We start from the raw sequence: 17,651 nt of genomic DNA, 5'->3' as shown, positions 1-17,651 counted from the left end.
CTAGGCTGGCCTCAAACTCAGAGATCTGTGACCTCTGCATTCTGAATGCTTGGATTAGAGGTGTACATTACCATACTTTGCCCTAAGCTTTTCTTAAATTTGTTTTCACAAGTTGGAAGCTTAGCTGGTGGAATCTTACTCCATTTAGAATCAGGCTTTACTTTATCTGTTTATATTTCCTGTTGCTCCTTTTACCCTAATACTGTACATTTTGTATTTTTCCTTGCTTAGCTTGCTCTTTTTCATTATAGATCTGCATAAGTGTGGCCACTAATAACCAAGCAAGACACTCAATACTAGGTTGTCTTGAAGTCTCCTCTGACAAAGCTTTTAAACCACAGCTCTTCAATTTAGCCTCAGGCAGAGTTTTTGAACAAGAGCAGAAAGTAGTCACATTCTTCACCAAAATATCACAACAATTATGTCTAGGACACAAATTAATATTCTCCTCCCTTGAGACCTCTTGAACCAGGCTCCCACAGTTCATCTTACCCCAGCACCATTGTCTTTCATGATCCTGCTAGCATGATCCATTAAGTCCCACTTAAAGCATTCATCTGCTTTCCTAATTCAAAGTCCCAATGTCCACATTCCTCCGAATAATACCATGGTGTCTGGTAGTAACTTCTGTCTTAGGGTTTCTATTGCTGTGAAGAAACACTGTAATCATGGACACTCTTATAAAGGAAAACATATAATTGGAGCTGTATTACAGCTCAGAGGTTTAATTCATTATCAGCATTACAGGACATGGCAGAATGCAGCAGACATGGTCCTGGAGAAGATTCTGAGAGCTCTACATCTGGATCAGCAGGAAGCAGGAATAAATGGAGACACTAGGCCTAGCGTGAGCATGTGAAACTCAAAAGTATACCCCCGGTGACACATTTCCTTCAACAAGGCCACACCTACTCCAACAAGGACACACATTTTAATAGTGACAATTCCCATGAGCCTATGGGGCTATTTTCATTCAGACCATCACAGAGACCATTTCTAAGCAATGCAATGAGAAATCTTTAGCATGCTCATAACTTGTTTTCAAGCTGGCCTCCATGGATAGATAAAATTAGACCTAGAGAAGCATTTCAGTATCAACAAGATCACAAGGTTAAAAATGCACCTGTGACCAGTTTTATACTGGCTGCAAACAGGAATGGGTAAACTAATGGCAGCAAACACAGTGAGCTGTGCCTTCCTGACCCAAACCTACAGAACAGAAAAGTAGTCAAAATGCAGTCAAGACTGTCACTTTTCCTCTCTGAACATAAAACTAAATGGACATGGAAGACAATAAATACCTTTTATATATCCTGTGATCCACAGCCCCCAGAGCAACTCCTGCTGACTGCAAGGTTAAAGCCAATAGCACTGAGGTTAATACTCTTCCTTGGTCTCCCTGAAAGTACAAAGTTCAGATTTTACACTCAAGTCCCATGTCATCATAGAAAGATGGCAATTTGGGCCTTCTTAATAAAAAGCTAGCAGGAAAAAACGCCCTTGGCTCCTGACCCACCTCTCTCCCTGTATTCCAGGATCCCTCATCGTGTTCTGCACACGCCATCATTTTTACTTCTATCAATGAAAGTCATTTCTGAAATGCAAAGTCTTCCCTCTTCTTCCATGTCCTTCCTCCTGGCAGCTGTTACCAGATCTGTTCCTCTCAGTACCTAAGATCTGACCACCCTAATAAGCTGGTCTCAGCCACCCTTCTTCGATATGACAAGAAGAGGCAAAGTTAGTAGTGAAACACTGAAAAAGGAAATTAATCCACCAGAGCCTCACTGGGAAGAAAACAAAGAGGTCTAGAGACAGTCCCTCAGTTTCCACTAGAGGGCTGAGGGAAATTCCAATTTCCTGATTCTATTATTGCAATAGTCTGACAGCCAAATGTGGAAAGAGATGTGGTAACAGTCTAAACCCCAATACAATCACCTTTGACTTCCCCGTGAGTCACTTTTATCTTTGAGAGAGAGAACTTGCTCCAGTGACATCAGGATTGCACCTGCCAGAAGGATGATTATTTTGAAATTGATTACAGGTTCATGACTTTAGGGTCTTACACTAATGTTCTTTGGGAAATTTTAATGCATACATTTTATTGAACAATTCAGAGTTTAATGTTTGAAATTAGCAGTAAGTTACATAACTCTCCCTTTTATACAAATTAGGAAAAGCAGCTATTTATCAATTCCCATTTTAAAGTTAATTATAAATTCATGCTGTGTTAACTTTCTGCAAATTCAAATTTCATCCATTTTGAACTTTATGTACATGTATAATCTAGTTAAGTTATATACTATATTCACACATGACATCTTTGAAAGCAGCTAGCAGTAAATTCTTAAAGTGTTTTATCAACAGTTGCCTCCCATACTCAAATTAACAAAATACAGCATCACTATAATGCAAGAAAATACAAGCCTTCACTTGTATTATTCCTTGATTTGATATACATTGTGTATGTAATACAGCATTGGAATCAAGATAGATCAGAAATAAAAATCTCTCCTACCATACTTTGCATACACATTGTCACCAAGTAATATTAAAATTATAGTGCATGAAATAAGTGAATTTTGTGTTAAGTAGTATCCAATTCTCCTTTTTCTGAAAACAGTGATAAGCAGTAAATAGCACCACAAACTTTGCTCAAGGAACTATTGTAAAGATTTGAATTCTCCGCTGAGGATTTGAAATAGTGAGGTATAAACGTATCTCTGCGAAACACCAATGAAATTCAGCATATAAGATTATTCATTTTAATCAAATACAAAGCTTGTCTCCATATACCCGAATTAGCATTTACATGTCTTGTGTGAGAATAGAAATCATCTTCTAGAATAAATGCTGGAACTTAAAAACTAGGGCCAAGATACATGAAAAAATGATAGAGTAAAAATTACAACTGAAAGAAACAATTTTAAACTGTTTGGAAAAGAATACAAAATTAATATTGCCCCACCCCTCACTCTCTGCCATACTCCCACACCCAGTCCACTCATGTAGATCTTATCCACTTCTTCCCTGGTTCCTCCTAGGGTCTTTCCCTGTTAGCTAGCCTCTCTGGAGCTGTAGGTTGCAGTCTGGTGTACAGAAATTAATTTGCTAAAAAGTATAAACTGTGTAACAATAAAAGAGCCCTTGGCAAAACTACAGTCAGTTTGCCAGAAGTTGACTCCCCTGTCGCCACAAAGGCTAAAATTTCTCTTAGAAGTAACCTTGTTTTTTTTCAAGGACCTGCATTAACCCAACACCCAACACTTCAATGTGTCTATACTTCATAATATAAATCTAGTTCACAGTGTTATGATAGCTAATCCAATTGAGTGAATGGAAAAATTTAGACATTTAATTACAGACCGTACTGTTGGAGGGGGGATTTTGCAATGAACATCTTTGAGATCCATCTACATCCACCTAACTGGTTAGGCTTCAGTTTTGTTTTTGAGATGAAGATAATTATTCCACAATGTTATTCTGGGAAGTATGTGGAATATGCAAGCATTTTACATGACTGTAAGCTCTTGGTGTGTAATGAGTGCTGAGCGACTAATACTGATGATAAATTTAGACCCTGAATACAGAACAAGAAAAGCCATGGAATACACATTATATGCTGCATTAATGTAAATGTGCAGGAGGAGGAAAATTCCCTTTCTGTAATTGGATTGTGCTGAAATGGAGGATTTGCTTAGATAACATCTATGTAAAGTACCAGCTCAATCCATAAATAGCTAAGCAGGCTTATAAACCAGGCTTACAAACCAATGCATTAAACTGCATTCATCCTATTTGCATATTTTCATGTTGGCCATATCAATGCGTAGACATGAAATATCCACACTTTAAATAATGCCATTATAATGGTTACTCCAAGTGCCACACACAGACTGGATTAAAATGAACAGATCAAATACATTTTGTGTGTATGTATCTGAAAGATGGCCTTAGCACTGTCTTCAGTGTCTTGGTGAAGGGAAATGCTCTCTGCTTTGTGATAAACACTATCCCATTGATTGAGGTCCTAGATAGAAGCAGGTAGAGGAAGGAAAGAGACACCATGAAGAACTGTCTCTTTCTTCATCACTTCCCTTTAAACTAGAATTTATGTCATTGGTTTCCCCAATTCACTAACATTCAGTTCAAACCAGAATTGTACCAGCAGCACTCTTGAAATGATGGTTTTCAGATAGACAGCTGCACCACTGAAAGAAGCAATTCTTACAAATAATTTTCGTTGGTCACACACTCTTACCAACTCAGATGAATTACTGTTCCCTAGAGAGAGAGAAGCAAGATGAAATGTGTGCGTGTCCACAAATACACAGATGCGTATATATCTGTGTGCCTGTGACAAATACACTCTTGCTTAAAAATCTTACACATTTCCAGGAATTGTGAATGTAGGCTTTGATGCATACAGCTACGCAATATCCAACCATGTGAAATGAATTTGTGGCACTTTCAGACACTGTTATGTTCTGGAATAAAGGCAAAGAAACTGTAGCTCTAAATTGAGAGGCGTTCTACAACCTTGAAATGGTAGTTCTATAGGGAATAGCTTTCTGTTACCCTATATTTCATACTTGAAGGTACAGAGGAGATTTGAAAGATGATATGGAGTTACTCATAAATAAAAAAATGTGCCTTAGGTCATGACAAGTGTATTATCAGACTGGATTTGTACTGTGGTGAATGTCTAAAAACTACTGAAGGATAGGAACTGAACTGAGCATAAACTTATTTTCTATTCATGAACAGAAAATTTACACATTGAACTTGTTAGTATTGCAACCTTGAACCCAAGCACACTCTTGATTCTCCTGTGACATTATGCTCCTTTATAAAAAGAGATATGTGCACCACATACATTGTTATAAGGATTGTGATATCTGCCAAACAGAAACAGAGTAAAGAGGAAATTGTATCCAATTTAAAATAATTATTTTCAGTGAAGAAATATGGGATGATCAGTCTACATATCTGAGGCATTTGGTGCATTGTTTGATTGTAAATCTTATTCACTATGGCTAATGCAATGAATAACACACAGCGTTACTTATTAAAAAGAATTTTTGTAGAAAATTGACTGAGTAATAGTAAATTGGATTCTTTTGTTCTATGTCAGTTTCAGCTCACTGATGGTCATTCAAAGTGACTGTTGGAGACTGCTTTCTCTTCTGTGGTTCTGTGTCCATATGGCAAGTGTGACTTATTTTCATGTTCTGTGCATCTTGAGAGTGTCAGAGTTACAAGGACCAGGCTTACTGTCAAGTGCATTTGTATTTAATTTTAACCATAATCCTTTCAAATGGTTCTTTTCATGGAAGAACATTTCCTGGTCAGTATTTTTCACTCTTTGATGAATGGATGAGGTCTCAGTAGGGCTGCAGATACCTGTTTACGGGAACCTGGCTCCTTGGAGGGTATGGGAATTGAGTGCAGATGATCTCAATGTCAGAGCAATGGTTTCATTTTTAAAAGACACTTTTTCAACACTTATGTAATTCCACAAAAAATGAAAGACTGAAATAAAAAGATAAAATGGGCCTTTGACAGTCCCATTGAGCCAGGACACAGAGCCTAAGGAGTTTCTGTAATAAATCTCACACTGTCCCACATCATTTTCCTCAGAGAGCGCTTCCATTTTCTTCTCTGTGCTTTGAGACAGTCTTGTTATATGGTCTATGCTGGTACCCAACTCATGACAGTCCTCTTGCTTCATCTTCTCAAATGCTTGGATTGTAGGTATATACTTCTATATCCAACTGACAGCCCATATATTTAATCTGGATCTGAACAGGACATGTTTATAGAAAAAGTAGGAGACATGGTGGCAAATTAATTTTCTTGCTGTTGAGAACTGCCAATTTCATCCACAGACACCAACTATAGGCAGTATGATACAAGCTAGGCTTTTTCCATAAAAATTTTTATAACAGTTTCAATGATTAGCCAATGCAGAATTCTTTTAATTTTAGTAGTAATGTGGAGTTGAGGTTCTTAGTTTAAACAATTTCACCTTCAATATGTTGCTTCTTTTTCTTGGTAGGCTAGAACAATACTGTTTCTTAATGACAAGTGTCAACTGTGGTTACAGATATCCTAGCCCATTGCATATACCATCTTATCTACAGGGTCAGAGCCTCGGGAGGACACAGTTTAGTAATTCCCCTTCTGTTCTGGTGCCTACATAGCCTTTGTTAGTCCACAATGTTTCACAAGGTGGATAGGTGTTACACCTTTTCTATTAGTATCTTTTCAGATGTCCCTTATACAAAGGTAACACTCAGTCCCTTGAAAAATCCATTTCTTGCCTTTTATTTTTAAATATGATGAGCCCAGCAGAGAGAAAGCAAGCTATTTAAAACTAGACTCATAGTTATTCATCTCAGAAAAGAATATATAAAACAGAATAAGTCATGTCACTAACACAGAATCACTCAACACAAGCACAGATACCTGTGGCCAAAGAAAATAAACAGATGGCTGTTTATGCAGCACAGAGAGCCTACACTTCCCAAACTGTCATTACTGGCAGCCAGAACTTAACTCACAAATGCATGATTCAGGAAGTTTAATAGAATGCAACCTGCGAGTTTCTCCAATGGGACTGAGTGAGAAGAGGCTATGTACCTGAAGATTCCTCTGTGTTACTATGTTATACCTGATTTCATTTAGCAAGGGTCTCACTCCTTCTGCAGTTTGTTGTATTTTTAGTGAGTTTGGAAAATAATGGACTTCTACCAGCAATAGGGGAATTTTGGCTCAAGCTGGCACCTGTAGTTATTTTTTAGAAGTGGTCTCTGAGTCTGGTCCTGGGACATTTGATGGTAAGCAGCCTCACCATGGGCTTGTTTTGTATTACCAGGAAATGCTGCATTTTGTTATGCCTTATACTTCTTTCTTTTTGTACTTTAGTCTACATTTATTCTCAAAGAAATAAATCAGATTTTAGAAACTGTTCAAATTTAACTTCTTTGAAATAATCTCAGAGGGATTTGAGTTCCTAACCCCAGTTATAATCATGCAGTAAGGCTGTGGCACACTGCTTCACATGTATGTATGTATGTGCACTAGTCACTCCCCATAGATTGTGCAGTGTTCTCAGAGCTTTGCCATGAAGACTTATTCCTATATTCAGGAGTCACAAACATATCTCCTAAGGTACCTTCTCCTAGGGCACATGATACTTAATATGATTGTTTTCATTTCTATCTTGTAACAGATTAAAACAGCAATTTAATGCTTGGATCAAGTTTTCTTCCAAAGTTAGTGTGAAATGGAGGAAGGCATAGACGTACCTTATATTCTCTGAGGTCTCACAGCAAACAGGACAGACATCAGCTTCACATCACCCAGTGTGTTTGCATCTTTCAATGAAACACTGTATGTTTATGATTAAGTCTTATACATCTGGAATAAGAAGCAGTTTGCAGATTAGGCATGGGTTCCTCAGGAGGAAAATCCAACATTCACTTATAGACATCAGGGATCATTTTCTACAGCTATGATTACTGAAAACATATTTTTTGAAAAAGACAAATTGTCTGTATTAACTGGTGACATTTAATTACTATCCTGTTGTAGATACCAGAACACATAACACTTCTAAAACAGAGTGTCTTTCTGATTTAGTACTAAACTGGGAAAGTTTAGTGGATGCTCACAGTCAGGTTTCCTGAGTCTATGATCATACTCTGGGTGGCTATATGTAAGAAGCAATGTTTTATCCTATGTTCTCCTCATTCCTTCTTTCTTTTTCCTTCTAGATCTTCAGGAAACACAGTAGGACAATGTTATATCTGACCTTTTTATTGAATCTTCACAACAACGGATCATATTCAATAAGTGCTTAAGGACTAGTGCTCAGATCAATATGTTGATCCACTTCTGAGATGTGAATTGTAATTCTTTTATATAAAACAAGCTTCAAGTTTAGCTTAATTTTAAAACCATTTTTTCTGATTTGAAAGTTTGTATCTAGCAATCTACTACTGTAGATGAATTTCTAAATGGTCTTATTAAATAAAAAAAAAATACCACAGAGCCAGATATATAAGTGAAAGCCTGGGAGAGATCAGGAAAATAAGGAAAACCACAGCTAACCTTACCTCACCAATTCTGCAGCTTCCAAATGTGAGTTACTTCCTGTCTACCTATACCTATATGCTTTGCTGTTCTGCCATCTGACTTGCTCTCTGTTCAGCTACATCAACCCCGTCTGTCTGCACAGACCTCCAGACATCCATGTTTAACTAGCGTTAGAATTTAAGGTGTGTGCCACTACACCTGGCTCTGTTTCCAGTGTTGCCTTGAATACACAGAGATCCTGCCTACCAAGTGATAGGATTAAAGGCATGTGGTAACACTGCATGACTTCTGTGTTATGGCTGGCTTTTTCCTCTGATCTCCAGGCAAGCTTTATGTATTAAAGCACAAGTAAAATATAACCACATTTCCCCTTTTTGTCTAATAAAAATAAAAAACAATAACCAAGTTATAACTAATATGAGTATATGTAAGTACAATAAATATATACAATATATACATGCAATAAATACATCAACAATGTCTAGTACATTTGCATTTGAACAATTAAGAGAAAATATTCCATTATCTATTCTATTTTGGTGAGTCCAAAATATAATTAATTCACTTTCTATCCTATCTTGTATTACAATGATATCTTTCAAACTTATATACTTGACAACTCTTAGTGAGTTTCTTTTCTGAATTTCTTAACAAGGAAAACTATAACTACAGCTTCAAATCTATAATCTTCAAATCCTTCAGAGACCTGAGAAGGAAATAATATTACCTAGTAAAACAGGAATTGCAAACAAGCAACTTCCAAAAAAATGTGAGTTATGTTAAAAAACAGCCAGCTTTCTAGATAGTCACCCAAAGTTTCTCTCCATGCCTATTGGATGAAGATGGATGCCCCAACTTACAGAGGAACTTTGGATGATTGTCCAGGTAGAAAGCTGTCTTTGTCATTTTCAGAATTTTGGAAGTTGCTTACAATGCATTTCCTGCTTACTTAGGTAATATTATATCCTGGGGTTTTTGATGTAGCTGAAGACTAGATAGTTATAAGTTTTCTTGGTTATGATAAAAGATAAGTTAGATATGAAACTTTAGACTCACAAATATAGAATAGATAAAATATTTTCTTTAATTTTGCTAAATACAAATAGACTAGACATTGTAACTGAAATTGTTGCTTGATAAATATTCTATTACATGTAATTTTACTATGTTAAAGTTAAAACCTTCCTTTTTCATTAGACAGAAAAGGGGAAGTGCTGTGGAATGCCATTATGTATGCTGTGGATGTGTGTTGCTCTGATTGGTTAATAAATAAAATGCTGATTGGCCAGTAGCCAGGCAGGAAGTATAGGTGGGATAAGCAGACAAGGAGAATTCTGGAATGAGGAATGCTGAGTCTGGAATTGCCAGCCAGACACAGAGGAAGTGATAGGGATTCACAACAGGCCCCCATGGTTGGTCATGGTTGTGCATGCCCGGCGGACCTAGTCACTTTTGCCTAGCCATTTCTGGGTCAAAATGTCTCACATGACCAGTACCCCATGGCTTTGTGTGGTTGCATAAAGCCCACAGCACAACCATATGATCTACACACATGTGTGGAATAGCCACATGTGTCTGTGTGCAGACATGGCCCAGCCTTTATAAGCTGGCACCATCTTTCTAACTCCATCTTTTTTCACAGGTCTGTCACATCTGTCTCTCTTTCCTATCTTAATAAAACTCTTGTTAGTGGATTCTGTCGTGTTTCGTGACATTTCCTCACAAGGTAAGAGCAACGTCAAACAACTAACATCTGGTGCTGTGATGAAACGGGTGTTTCCAGGTGCTCTGTGCCTGGAAACTCATAAACCAGAGACTCTGCTCCGTACACGACAGACCACTGTCCATTCGCCTGACTGCATGAATTTCCATGCAATGCCCCTGCTTTGATTGGTGAGTCTCCTACTTTTTAGCCAGTGTAAACAGTTTCCTGAATCTGTGAGAATAACCATTGACCATATGACATTTTACTGAGTATTCTTGAAACCTGTGGAACCCCTGACCATGGTCTTTGTTGGCTATGATCAGCCCCTATTGCAGGCCTAAATTTCTAGCCATCTCCCACTTCTGCAGTTTGAGATATTCCTTGCAGTTGGACCACCACCATTGGGTGCGTCCTGGGGCTGTCTGAGTATGGCACATTTTTCTGGTTTGATAAATCAGTAGATGCTTGTCAGATTCCCAGGGAATCCGTGCTTCACACAGCAGGTGGGGGTTGGGGGAGGCTGCTTTTTGGCTGACAAACTGTCTAGCAGCCTGTGCCTGGAAAAGATTCATCCTTGGCCTTAGAGACACCTGGAGCCTTGGCTCCAAATCACGTTGTGTGTGTGTGCGTGTGTGTGTGTGTGTGTGTGTGTGTGTGTGTGTGTGTGTGTGTGTGTGTTTAGTTTTTTTACTTTTATTTTTCTGCCTCTGCTGCAGACATGGGAAATAAGGCTTCTAACCCTATCTGTCCCTTAGGCTGTCTTCTTGAAGCTTGGAAACCTCTCAGCTTAATGCCTTACTTAAAGATTCCTAAGCTTATCCATCTCTGTACTAAGAGATGGCCCAAATATGCTTTAGAAAATAAAAAAAAATCCCAATATTTTATGGGAGTTATCTAATTTCTTCCAGCTAACAGGCAAATGGAAAGAGTTGCCCTATATCATAGCTTTCTTCTTTCTCAGTGCTAAACTGTCTCTTCTGGATTCCTTCTCTCCTGCTCATGTGCTCCTAGCTATGCCTAAACTGGAATATTCTCTGACTCTGGAATCTCTGACTCTAGATCCTGCTAATGAACCTCCACCTATCTGACCTCCGGCTCCCAGGGCAACTGTTTCTTCAGCTCCTCTTCCAGATTCTTCTTCCTCTAAAGCCGATTCTTCCTTGGCAGCAGCTGTTTCTTCCTCAGCAGCGGCCATTTCCAAAGGCCCTGCCCTGGCTACAACCTTTACTCCTCCTGCTGCTTGTTCTCAAACTGCTCAAGTGCCTGATTCCAGCCATCCAAATCCCACTATTCTCCCTTTGCAAGAGGTGGCTGGTGTGGATGGACTGATTAAGGTCCATGTTCCATTCTCTCTCACATTACTCTCTCAGAAACTAAGCTGGGTTTTTATACTTCTAATTCTGCTTCCTTTATTAAACAGTTTCAATATATAACTCAATCTTATAGTCTCACTTTCATGATACATACATGATACTTTCTAATAATTTACTTCCTGAGGAGCACAGGCAGGTATGGGAACAGGCTAGGACTCATGCAGATGAGGTTCACCAGACTAACCCCTCACATCCTCCAGGAGCCGAGGCGGTTCCTGACAAAGAACCACACTGGGACTATAACACCCAGGGTGGCTCTCTAGCCAGAGATAGGTTTATTACCTGTCTCCTGACAGGCCTCCGTAAGGCTGCCCTAAAACCAGTAAACTATGAAAAACTAAAAATGATAATTCAGGATAAGGACAAAAATCCATCTCACTTCTTAGAGACCCTCACCAAGGCTCTACTTCAGTTCACTAGCTTAGACCCAGATAGCTCTGAGGGCAGGCAGCTCCTAATGACCCACTTTGTCTCACAGAGCTTCCCCGACATTAGGACTAAAATTAAACATTTAGAGGACGGCCCTCTGGCCCCACAGGCAGATGTGCTGGCGATAGCATTTAAGGTGTACCATGGGACAGATGAGAAGGTGCAAAATGGAGCTGCCAGATGCTGGCAAACACTATCTGAATGGCTCCCTGAATGCCATTTGGTTCCTGTTTCAAGTGTGGGAAAGAAGGCCCTAGGGCCCAAGTTTGTACCACCACCCCACAAAGGGTACCAATAGGGCCTTGTCCAAAATGTTGTCAAAAGGGTCACTGGTCAGCTGACTGTCCTAATGTCCCAAGTGACATAGGAATGCCAGATGAAGACTACCCTCTGGCTTTGGCTTGGCTTTGTAGGCTTGGCTTACAGCGATTACTGATGCTGCCCGGTTTCCGCCCCAGCCACTCCCATCTCACACTGGGAACCTAGGGTAATAATAAATGTAAATGGGTGCCCCATCTCATTACTTTTGGACACTGGAGCTACCTACTCTGTCCTGAGAGAGTTTTGGGGGCCTACCTCTCCTTCTTGTCTCCCTATTGTCAGGGCTGGGGGACAGCTTTACCTACCTCATCAGACACCACCACTCAACTGCATTTTCAGAGGCATCCCTCTCACACACACATTCTTAGTGGTGCCAGGCTGCCCTGCACCTTTAATGAGAAGGGATCTTCTAGCTTGGGTAGGAGCATCCATTTCTTTCACTCCACACATTTGCCTCATCCCAGATGCTCCAGCAGCTCCTCTTCTTCTTCTCCTAGCCACCCACTGTACTGACTCTAACAGTTCTTTTCCCTTGCTAGCCTCTCAGGTGGACCCAAAAGTCTGGGATACTCAGAACCCTTCTATTGCTAGGCACCATCAACCTATCACTATCCAGGTACAGGACCCTACCAGATATATCACCCAAGCTCAGTACCCTTTCCCACTCCTAAGAGGACTTAAGCCTATCATTTCTGACCTTCTGATGAAAAAGCTGCTCCACCCAACCTCTTCACCTTTTAACACTCCCAAACTTGCAGTTAAAAAGTCTAATGGAACCTACCACCTGGTTAAAGACCTCCAGCTCATTAACTCTTCAGTGGTTCCCCTCTATCCTGTAGTGCCTAACCCTTATACTCTCCTGTCCACTATCCCTTCAGAAACCTCTCGCTTTTTAGTTCTAGATCTCAAAAATGCCTTCTTTTCTGTTCCTTTCAGTCCTCAGTCTCAGAATATCTTTGCTTTTACCTGGACTGACCCTGACAATCACCTGTCTTCACAGCTGACATGGACTGTTCTGCCACAGGGATTCAGAGACAGTCTACACCTATTTGGTCAGGCTCTGGCCTCTGACCTGCTTTCTCTGTCTCTCTCTGGCTCTAAAATAATACAGTATGTAGATGATATTTTACTCTGTATCCTGTCCTTACAGGTTAGCCAAACTAACACCTCTGCTCTCCTAAATTTCTTATCCAGACGAGGTTATAGGGTATCTCCTTCTAAAGTTCAGCTGTCAACTCCCCAGGTCACCTATTTGGGTCTAACTATTACTCCAACCCATAAGGCTATTACTGTAGACAGAAAGCATCTAATCTAGTCTCTTACAGTCCCTTCTACTAAACAGGGAGACTCTGTCTTTCCTAGGAATAGCTGGCTTCCTACAGTTTTGGGTTTCATCTTTTTCTCTCCTTGTTTGCCCCTTATACGAGGCAGCTCAGGGCTTGCCACATGAGCCTCTCCTCCTTCCTGTCACTAAACCTTTCCAGAATCTCCAACAGGCTATTCTTCACACCCCAGTGCTTCATCTTCTGGAATTAACTCATCCCTTCTCCCTCTATGTAGCAGAGAAGGAGGGATTTGCCCTGGGAACTCTAGGGCATAAGCTGGGACCCTCCTTTGCACCTGTAGCCTATCTGTCAAAGAAGTTAGACCTTACCAGTCCGGGCTGGGCACCTTGCATCCGTGCCCTAGCAGCTGCAGAGCTCCTTATTATGGAATCAAAGAAGCTAAGCTTTGGGTCTCCTATTACAGACTTCTCTCACAATAATCTGTCCCATCTCTTAGCTTATAAAAGCTTACAAACTTTACCTCCTTCCCAGGTTCTTTCTCTCCAGCTGGCTTTACTAGAGGATGCCACACTTATTTTCTGGACTTGTGTAAGCCTCCTCCCTCAACCGAATGCTGACTATTCTCCTTCTCATTCCTGCACTGAAACCTTAGAGGAACTGTTACCTCACCCTTCACACATACAGGAGGGTACATTGTCTCAGGCTACTTATTCCTGGTACACAGAAGGCTGCTCCTTTTTATATGAAGGGCCCCGTAAAGTGGGTTATGCCATAATGTCAGATACTGATATAATAGAGGCACAGGCATTACCCACACACAAAAAAAACAACAGGGTCTTGTTCTCTCAAGTTACTTTTAGTAACCTACAGACCTTGTCTACCCTATCATCTGTAAGTTTATAATTGAACACATTTATGATAGGCTGGTAATGCCTTCACCTAACCACAGTAAGAATATATTTCTAGCACATAAATTCCTTTTCTGATTTCTTTCAACTACTAATCTCTCCCCTTTTGGGTTGCAAATAATATTGCCAGGAAGTCTCTGGCAGGGACTCCTACAGTCTTGTGCTGTATACAAAACATGAGGTGTTACTGCTTGGGATAGGATATATACCAGTCCTGGGAGAAGGGAGTTAGAAAGAATTAGAGGAACCAAGGAAATGAAGAGACTTGAGAGAGTTGAACTGGTAATTGAATGATGGTGACTGATGAATAAATGAATGAATGAAAGAGATCTGAGCAACTGGATTCATTCCCATGCCAATGGTAGTGTCTCTCCTGGGCTCCTCGAACTGTATAATATTAGGGCTAGACACCTAGGTGTTATACCAAAAGACCATATATTTTTGGTTTAGAATATTATTTTATTTTATTTATGTGTGTGTGTATGTGTACACATACTTGTTTGTAGGCAGGTACGTGAAGTGGCCAGAAGACACTATTCCATCCCCCAATATTAGAGTTGTTGCTGTAAGCCATCAGATGTGGGTGCTGAGAATTGAACTCTGCTCTTCTACAAGATCAGATCTTATGTTCTTAACCTCGCTTCCACCTCTTCAGCCCCTGATTATTTCTTAAATGATCCCATTTGCATGAATCTCTCAAAGTGGCCCATGTTGGGAGAGCTAACAGATGAAAAAATTTTAAACTGATTTTGTGATGGTTGTGTATGATCAGAACAAAGCAGAATGTGGTTCTCCTTGGAAGAGAGCGCTGGACAGATATTGACATGGAGAAAGAGTCTAATGATGAACTGGTTGGGTCCTAGGAGTGATTCAGAGGTTACCTCAGCAGTTTTGTAATATTCTCCCACCTGGTAGAGATTTCAATGGTTAAGGACCTTTGAGAAGGTGAATCCATTGTTTTATTACACATAAAATGGATAAGCCATATGTTACAATTCAAACCAATACTGCTTGTCCATATGAGCATTTGTTGCTGTGCAGGGGGCTGATTTTACCTGGTATTCATTAGGAAGCATGCAGGGCAGGAGGTGAAGGGAAAAGTATCCTAGAAGAGAAGCTGAGATAGCTTTATAGAAATATTCCAGGCCATTGTCTATTGATACTTGTTGATACTGGCTTAGGTACTGTGTTTCTTTCTCAGTTCAGACATTTGATCTATGTAATTATATATTATAATATATAACATATTGTATAATTGTATATGTTATATATAACATATATAGTAATATCATCTAGTCTATTACTAAACATTAATATTTATAGACACAAAGTAAATAAAGATCTTGGGATAACTATATTCTAGCATCAACATTATAAAACAATACTAAATAATTTACAATTTAATTCCTTATGCTTTATATTCATCATCATAGCTGCCAGAAAAGAATCATCATTTCACATTGTGGGTACAACATCAAGTCAACAAACTAGCTTCACTGTGAACCATGAAAATGCAGTTCTAGGAAATACTCAAGAGAATAATATGAAAATCTTGGCATCAAATATCTTACAACATAAATATTTTTGTATTAGCATCCAGGACCAAATAGTACCTTTTCATAAGTTACCATAGTTGTGATCAGAGAAATCACTTAGTGTAAAGCATTTGGCCCACAATTAATTATGTCTTAGCATGGGAAAAATTAAGATGACCTTGGGAAGAATAAAGTCTCTTCATTTTATTTGCCAAATGGGAAACATCCACCTTTCAGAGTCTAAATTTGTTATATGATGCATCTGGTGAACATTGATCTCTGCTATAGGGAAAGTGTCCAAAAGTCCTGCCAGTCTAAAAAGCAATCATGATGATGTCATTTCCTGCATTATTATAAATCAGTGTCAGGTCTGAAGGAACCATAAAGACTAGTGAGCTGACAGAGATGAGGACAGGTGTGAGTCACCACAAGGACATCTCACTGCTCTCTGCTGTTCAGACTGTGCTCATTCTTCAGAGAGGACTTTAAGGATTATTGTTTCTTTGTTTTAATTTGTCCTTAAATTCATGCAGATATTATTTTGGAAAAAAATGACATTTGTAGTGAATGAACAAAAAAGATGTGGATGTTGGGGGGAGAGATGTGGATATGTTGATAGATGCTGGATAGATTGATTTTAAAAGGACTTTCTAGTGTCACATACAAATTGTCCTTAATGATCTTGAGAGCACTAAAAAATTAAAATACCAATTTGCTTAATTTTAACAATGTTTATGGACAGCTTAATAATGTTTAGAAACAACTTTGCAAAATACATTTCAAAAGCTTCCATATGTATTGAGTGATTTTAATATAAACACTCAATGATGAGCTAGCAGGTAAATCCATCTGTTGCCAAGACCCATGACCTTAGTTTAGTCCACAGTCCACATGCTGGGAAAGAACAAACTCCCACATGTTGTTCTCTGTCTCTCTCTGCCTCTCCCTCTGTCTCTCTCTCTTACTGTGTGTGTGTGTGTGTGTGTGTGTGTGTGTGTGTGTGTGTGTGTTCTCCCCACAACATCCCATTATGTATGTAGCCCTGGCTGGCTTGTACTTACATGGCCTCAACTCACACCACTCCTCCTGTCTCAGTCTCATGAGTGTTGTGGTTCCTGGCATGTGCCATCACAACTGCATTACAGTCATTTATCTTTAACCAAGAACCAGCTCCTAATTTACTACATTTTCTGTGTGTGAAAATAGAACAGTGGGCCATGCTTTAATTAAGGTTGGTATCTCTGGAGAAATAGATGTAATAATTTATCTTTTATGTTCACACAGGTGTGGCAGGGATGTTGAGAACTGATCTTGATATATTCCAACAGGAATTATATTCAAGTCTTTTTATTTTAAGAGCTTATATCGTGGTGTTCAACTGCATCTGGACATGGTCACTTATCCATATCAATCTTGGTGCCAGTGTCAATTGATAGCTAGTTAAGTTATTATGTTGTTTCCTCAATAGTATTTTCTATTCACTAATTATATTTTTATATTTTGTATATTTAAATTTCATGTTCTTCAGACATCTATCACAAAGTCCTATGGAATTATATATCACTCATGAAAAAAGTGACTATTCATTTAATTTCATGCTCTATCCTTCAGCTGTGTGAGCCTGCTTTCTGTTCCAGGTCTCCCCCAATCTGTACCACTGTGTATGCACAGATATTGTTCAACTACCATTTTAATTCCAGCTTCCTTTTGATAATTTTTCAAGGTCTAAATGCTTCTCTTCTATAGTGACTTCTCTTTTCTCACCCAGAGAGTTGTCTAGATTACAGAAATATCTGATTACAGTGTAGCTCTAGCTGGATAGCACCATGGGTTTTATTCATTCTTCTGTTAGGGCACATCACAAAGTCTATTTTGTTTTAGCTATTACAACTTTATTTACAGTGTGTGTGTGTGTGTGTGTGTGTGTGTGTGTGTGTATGTACCACTGTGTTGTTGTTGCCCATCACCAAGCTCCCACATAAAGCATACACAGAGGC

General features: G+C 39.3%; 1 pseudogene; it reads right to left on the bottom strand.

Moving 5' to 3' along the window:
* Window positions 1-10,997, bottom strand: part of LOC118575119 — a 57,062-nt pseudogene extending 46,065 nt beyond the window's left edge.
* Between the last annotated feature and the right edge of the window lie 6,654 nt (window positions 10,998-17,651).

The sequence above is a fragment of the Onychomys torridus genome, unplaced genomic scaffold (genome assembly GCF_903995425.1).
Source record: "Onychomys torridus unplaced genomic scaffold, mOncTor1.1, whole genome shotgun sequence".
NCBI lineage: Eukaryota > Metazoa > Chordata > Mammalia > Rodentia > Cricetidae > Onychomys > Onychomys torridus.
The sequence above is the reverse complement of the archived record's forward strand: the minus strand, read 5'-3'. Positions and strand labels throughout refer to the sequence as shown.